This window comes from Podarcis tiliguerta, assembly GCF_965153285.1.
Source record: "Podarcis tiliguerta genome assembly, chromosome: 9".
Lineage (NCBI taxonomy): Eukaryota > Metazoa > Chordata > Lepidosauria > Squamata > Lacertidae > Podarcis > Podarcis tiliguerta.
Genome location: NC_139542.1, coordinates 45851867 through 45859290, shown reverse-complemented (window position 1 = coordinate 45859290; position 7424 = coordinate 45851867). Strand labels below are relative to the sequence as shown.

General features: G+C 40.5%; 1 long non-coding RNA gene across 1 annotated transcript in view; it reads right to left on the bottom strand.

The window, feature by feature from the left end:
• The window catches only part of LOC310685426, a 621470-nt gene that overhangs the window by 397017 nt on the left and 217029 nt on the right, over positions 1–7424 (bottom strand). The gene's annotated exons all lie outside the window — the stretch shown is intronic.

The following is a 7424-nucleotide window of genomic DNA, read 5'->3' as shown; positions in this document are numbered from 1 at the left end:
AAGCTGTATTTTTGACTACTACATTTCAAAAAGCTACATAGTAGATGCAAAATACTTAAAATGTTCAAATGTGCAAGCAATGTTAAAATTTTAAAACTTTCCTTACGTATTCCATCTAAAATACCAAACAGGAGGACTTCATTTGAATTTGAGACAACCTTTGCAGGTCCAAGCACAGTGAAGCCATGGGCAGCGGGTCCAAGGCAAGGTGATGTTACAATAAACGCAGGACAACCACTCGGGATTTAAACGGGCCACAACGTTATTGATTACTGATGTCAGGTTTTGGCACAGACATTGGATGTGTACCAGTCTGCTGCTTGATTATTTGGCAGAGTTAAACCAAGGTTAAGGGTTATCCTATGACGTACAGTGGTGCCTCGCAAGTCGAAATTAATTCATTCCGCAAGTCTCTTCGTCTAGTGGTTTTTTCGTCTTGCGAAGCAACCCTATTAGCGGATTAGCGCTATTAGCGGTTTAGCGGCTATTAGCGGCTATTAAAGGCTTAAGGGATTAGCGGATTAGCTGCTAAAAGGCTATTAGCGGTTTAGCGGCTTAGAAAAAGGGGTTGGGGAGTGAAAAAAAATCTCAAGACTCGCAAGACATTTTCGTCTTGCAAAGCAAGCCCATAGGGAAATTCGTCCTGCGAAGCACATCGAAAAACGGAAAACCCTTTCGTCTAGCGGGTTTTCCGTCTTGCGAGGCATTCGTCTTGCGGGGCACCACTGTATATCGAATCAGGAGCACCATTTTAAGAATGCCATGGCCCATCAGCCGCCATCTGGGCATCCAGACAGAAACACTTCCCCCTGGATCCCTTTAGCGAGATACCCTGATTCCTTGGACCAGGCCCGGGGGCTCCTAACCCCGCATTCACCTAGACTAAGGATCCAACCCAATGCCTTATCCGCCATCAAGTTGTGACAATTGCTATGTGGGAAGCAAAAACCTCAGATGAACCCGATTTATCTTCTTCCTGGCTCTGAATATGGTGACCAAAGACTTCCATAGCAAGGTCTTACACAGGGCCTGTCCACTTACCCCCAGGTAGTCCTACACATGAAGTTTGGGGTTGGTGGTGAATCCGCCATCAACTGAGGCTGAGACCTGTGTTCAGCCGGCTTTTACACCCAGGGCCCGCTTACCTCTGGTCCGCTCACTAAACCACTGCAAGTCCCAGCAGTCAGCGCAGCCAATGGAGGAGGAAGTAATGTCCTCCCCTGGTTGTGCTGAAGCCAGAAGATCACCCTGCCACTGCAACCATGCTGGATCTCAACTGTCGCTCCTCTGCAGCCAGCAGGTAAGTGGCCTTCTCACACAATGCTCTTTCAGTAACCACTTGTGACTGGCAGAAAGGCACCTTTGCAAGAAACTCATTGACACATTTTTTTTATATATATAAAAACCAAGATTGCATTGATATAAATTGAAAATTATTTACCTAAACAAGATTCTGTTTTATATAAACATGAGATATAGATCCAAAGAACTGTGAGAAATTGATTAAATCTGCAATTAAGCATGGATTCAGAGTGTTCCATCACCCTAACAACCACCTCAGACCAGAGTCGCCCTCTTTCTTTTGCTGTGCTATTTTCAGAGTAAGCTGCTATCTGTGGCTTTTGGACCACAAAATACCGGTAAATTTTGTTTTCTGAACAAAGCAGTGTACGTATATGATGACGTACAAAGTGACACAATTTTTTTACAGCCTCCACCCAGTACTGATCTTCTGGTGCAACCACATCCGAAATAACTTGCATATTAGTTGGCATCATCAGTACTGTTTTCTGACTTAAGCTGTGCTATTTTTCTCCTAGGAAAAGATATGGTGCCTCTTCATTCTCTGAGTCTGCAATATGATTTATGTCATCCTACGAAACACACAGTGCTTAATTATGGCTATTCATTCTCAGTATAATTATAACTTTAAACTATGGCTCCTTTTCTGAAATTTGATTATTGCTGGAGCTTACTGTGGATAGTTTCCTACAGCCTTGGAGAATAGCCTTGAATGCAAAGGAACTAGAGGAAACATTACCTAGTGCTGTTTGTGTATGGGCAAATATGTTAAAGTGTGAAGTATCTTTGCCTAATAATTCATCATTGCTTCTTTTCCTGCTAAGTACTTAGCGATGTGCATAGCCATGGGGCAGCGGTTGTCGTGTTTCAGTTAATAATCAATGTATGACCAGAAGCAAATCCCGAAACAACCTACGGTATTCTTTTGTGCTTTGTTGCATGTCAGGAGAGATTCACCACTACCACCAATTTATTAGGAAGGGCTGTCTGCAGTTGTTGTGGAACCAAGAAGAACTAGGTTCTCTTGCAGATTTCCCAAATCCCCAGAAATGCAGTATCTCATACCCACACAAAAAGTGATAGGCAAGCACCTAGCTTGTAAACTAAATATATCCTGAAAGTTAGCTTGAGATCAGATTTACTGAATTTGATTTATAAATGTACAAACATGCAACAACATACTTCTATCTATATATAGCTTTGACATGGCTTACATTAAGAATGGGCAGATGTGAGAATATTTATTTCCCAACTTTTGTGGACTTTATGGTCAGCATCTGCAAAACAAAAGGGCATGCTTACCAATAGAAGTATTGCAAGGGTTTTTTCTTTTTCTTTTTGTCTCCTTTTCTATCCCACTTCTTGGCTCAATATATTAAACAGAGGCAATAGGATCTCCATGACCCTCGCAGGAGGTTAAGAGGGAGGGCTGGGAGAAGCTTCCCTGGTCTTGGATTTCTGGGTTTCTCTGGGCTTGGAGAAAATGGAAAGATTCACCTTTTTCTGACAGTTCTTCAAGAAGGCTTGGAAAACCTGTTTTCAAAGGTTAACAAAAACGAATAGCACATTGGGGGAAGTTGAAAGCAGAAGTGGCTTAGTTTGTGTGTACAGTGGGCAGGGGGGAGGGGGCAGAGAAACAATAAAGCAATGTGTGTTGAAAGATACTCTACTGTCTATAGTCCGGTCATTGCCTCCTCTCTCTTTTTCTATACTCTCTAGCAATTCTCAAAAAATCATGCATGTAAAAGAGCTAAGCAAACAGCTCTGAAATGCAACTAACCATCTGATTCAGTAGCTTTGTTTATGGAACAGCTGCCAAGTCTCTTGAATCATAAAGTCAGACTAGGACATGCCTGGTTATATCTTTTGGCAGGGTTTTAAACTTTTCTAAATACGTTAGTGGATATGCAAATCTACCTACTTGTTACTGTTGTTGTTTTAAAGAAAAAGCCTTTTGGTTAGTTTTAAAGGTGTGAGAGCATTTAGTTCTGGGCTTGCTGGCATAATATTGATTTGTTCAGCTTCAAATCCATCCAGAGTGCATGTGGAGTATTTCCACAGAGCTTGAATCGCTGATGGAAAGTTGGGAATCTATCAGAGCCGGGCCAGTTTCCAGAATGACTCTTGAAAGTACAAATATGACTACAGAATGATTCTATCTTGCAGGAGAAAAACCTGTTCAGGTCTTTCTGAGATTGGCCTGTCCTATCACATTACTGGATTGGTAGAAATCACCTGACCTCTCAATAAAGAAAATCAAACCATTTTCCATTGAGCCTGATTGCGTGGCGAGTTCCCCCCCCCCCCCAAGGATAAATAAAGACATGAGACACCATAATTTAAGGTTAAATGGGCGAGTTAGGCCACAACTTTATTGAATTTAGGAATGAGAGGCATTGGCTTAGGCATTGGTCCTATTGACTATCCGGCTCCAGCCCATTTGCTGGAGGCATGGGAAGGGTTAACACCATGGGGGGGGGGAGTCTCCTGCTGAGGCACGTCAACTAGTCAACACGTCAACGAGCTCCTTTGGCCCACACCTCCATAGGCTTCGGATAGGGCCACGCCCCCCGGAGTCCTTTATATTTCCCCAAGGCTTCCCAGCCCTTTCAGAAATATCCCATTAGTGGCCACTTGCTGAGCAGTTATACAGTCTTTCACAAGTACTACCAAAATTACCAAAATAACAGCCCTTGAGCCTTGCAGTAGAGATTTCTTGAACCATCACCTCGCATGCATGCTACTTTGGGTTATAGCCAGTGGAGTTACTTATATTCAGAACAGACCCACTGAAATCAATAATGACATTATGATGCTTGTTTGCTGTCTTATTTTTTTCAATCTGTTTCCTAATACTTTGCCTTCCGTTGCAAGTTGGAGCTTGCTTCACATTCAGCTTACCTGCCTGTCCTCATTTCCTCTGTATTCAAAAGAAAAGAAAGGAAAGGAAAGAAATTTGCATTGTATGAGCTTCCTTCTGTCTGCAGTTATCCTGTGTGGAATCAAAGAGGCAGACTGAGGGATAGCTGTTTGCTTGGAAATCACCTCTTCTTGCTTGACAGATAACATTTTAGTTCCACCTTTAATAACACAAACATAGAAAAAGAATACTGTGGCCCTTTAATGGCTAACAAATTTATTGTGGTCTAAGTTCATGGACTAAGGCTGCAATCCTAGCACACATACAAGAGACTAACCCTCACTGAATGAGTTATACTTCTGAGAAAACTTGCATTGAATTCCATGGCATAATCACTTTATCACATTGCATTTAAGTACAGTAATCCCCTCAGTTAGCATATGGATGTGTAGAGAAAGGCCTTTATTTATCTAATTTGTCTAAGAGTTTATAACCCGCTCAGTATTCAGAGAATATCTGAGGAGTGTGAAGAAACAGAGTGTAAAATTTAATACAGATCATTAAAACAGTTATAAAACATAGAAAACCAACAATACCCTCCCCTCTCTCCCTTCCTCTCTCTCTCCTCTCTCTTCCCCCCACACCACCACACATGATGTCTATGACAATAGTGTCTCATACCAAGTATTAACAAACTATGGAAAATACTTCATGAAGCGAAAATGGAGACGTTAGATGCACTTTCCCCTGTTTATTTGTTTGTTTTGTAACATAAGAAAATCTTTAAGAAAAGCTAATAAAAAAGAGAAAGAAAACAAAAAAAACAATTAAAACTTGCAACAATAAAATAGATTAGCTTTGGGAGAGTTTTCAATGTGATCTGAGGTTGTGGGATAAGGCTGTGCTAGAATGAGGGCTCTTTTGAGTGGTCAGGATTATTCCAGAGGAATTAATGACTAACTTAGGTTCATTAATTTCAGTGAGTCTGAGCAGGGCAAGCACTGGATACAACCCGAATAACTATTTGATATGGAAAAAACTTTCATGGCCCAGATGCATGGAGTGTGATGTCTGTTTAAACAGACATTGAAAACTTAACAGTGTTAGGGTTGCTTCACTTCTGAGTGGAGAGAATTCCACAGAAGTAAGGGCACAATGCTAAATCACAACCTACATCACCACAGGGACCTGTGTCACCATCGGCAGATCTTCATCCACAGATCTAAGTGACAGGGTAGGATATAAGGACTTGTCATCTCAGGCACTCTGATCTATACAAAGCTTATACATATGCAAGAGAAGTAAAATGAGCAATCACAGCTGTAGTCACTGGCAATAACAGAAGGAAGATTGTGTTATCAGATGCATCTTGATGCATCTGAGAGTGCAAGTAGAGATGGTATGAGAAATCATTTTTAATCTGCATGAAGGGAGAGTTCATACTCTCACCGCCACCAATCAGACTTGGGGAAAAGAGCACAATTATTATTAACTTTTTTTCTTTTTTGAAAGTGATAATCAGGGATCTCCTGGATCACATCCAAATTGCACATTTAAAATGTGGCAACAATGGCTCGTTGCATTTGCTAAAACCGACTAGCATGGCTGCCTCTCAGGGATTAGGCAGATCTGTTTTGCAATTCGGCTAAAATATGCTCTTCACTTTTAGCAGGTGGTGGACTCAAGGAGTTGCAACTGGATAGATTAAAGAAAAGAAATGATGACTTAAATCTGAGGGGTATTTGTTGCTGTTGTAAGTCTGTGAAGTCGGAGTGGAAAAATTTGCTGATTACAGCCAAAGGAGCTAGAATCCAAAGCTCGTTTGTCATAAACTTAGTTTATGCAACAGTGTTCTATAATAAACTCAGAAATGTAGGAGCCTAATGTTGAGCTGCTATGGCTCTGTTATGTTTCAGTCTCTAAAAAGTTCCAGGCAGAGCCACCGATGAATCTGAAGGCCTGCCATTCACACCAACCAGAGTGGAAGGTGTGAGCATTTGAGCACAGAGTCTTTCTATTTTTACTGCATCAGCTCCAGACCAATGGTCCAGCACAGATAGTCTAATGTGTTTCTGCACTCACTTACCTGTGAGTAAGCCCCTGAATTTATATAATGTTAATATAATAAGCATTCTGACAACATTAACCATTAGTGCCAACGGCCTAGAGGCTTCTCAGACATCCCACTACTTTTGCATTTCTTGAACTGGACCAGAGGAAAGGAACTTTATAGGCTCAAAAACTGGGAAATTTGTCTCTTAGTGGGCAATTATGTAGAATGCTATATGAATTATTTTCATAATATCTGTTTGGGTACCTTATATTTTTATACATTATTATGGTATATATTCATACGCCACCTTTTTCCCTGCAAGGACTTCTCTTTTTTTACATATAAAAATAAGAACCTCTAAAAACATAGGGGGTAAGTAATCATTAAGAAACAATCAAACATTGATAAGAGAGAGAGAGAATATATAGAGGGGAGAATTTAGGTGGAGAGAATATATATAATATATTCTATTAAAACCATGCAAATAATTACAATAAAACAGCATGGCACCAGCCCTTTCATTAAAAGCAGTCAGTTCCCAAAAGCCTGTTGGAACAAGAAACTATTCACCTGCTGGCAGAAGGTCAACAAAGAGGGAGCCAGTCTAGCTTCTATAGGGAGGGAGTTCTAGGAAAATAATCCTTTTCCTCGTTTTCTTTTATTTATATTTGATGCTATGTGCATTGGAGTAATGTGTGAGATTACTAGAATGAATAAAGTTAGCACTATTATTTTACTATGATTACTAATCATGGCACCAGGCCATGGGTTGCAATTTATGGAAGAAACCCTCAAATCCTATTCTCCATAGCTTCCCACCAGCCAGTTGTCAGGTTTATTTCTCAAGCTTCCTAATTACCCATCTTCATGCTTTCTCTTATGGGATAACTATGCTGCTTGTAACCCAGTTTGTACAAGTAAGAAAGTCATATGAGTCTATGATCAGCATGACTTTGACGAAGGAAAACATATTTAGAGAGAAGTGAAATATCAAAAGTGATGACTAGTCAGAGGGAAATGTGTTTGTAACGCCAACTCCACTTTTCCTAGGGATCAAATTTAATAAGAGATGAGGGCATCAAGTTCAGGTGAATAATTCCTATTAGTTGCAAAGGAATTCTTATATTTGTTGGTAAGGGCAGAACGCAATAATTTACATAGGATTTTTTAAATACACACGCACACGCACCCCACAAAAATAACAGTGTT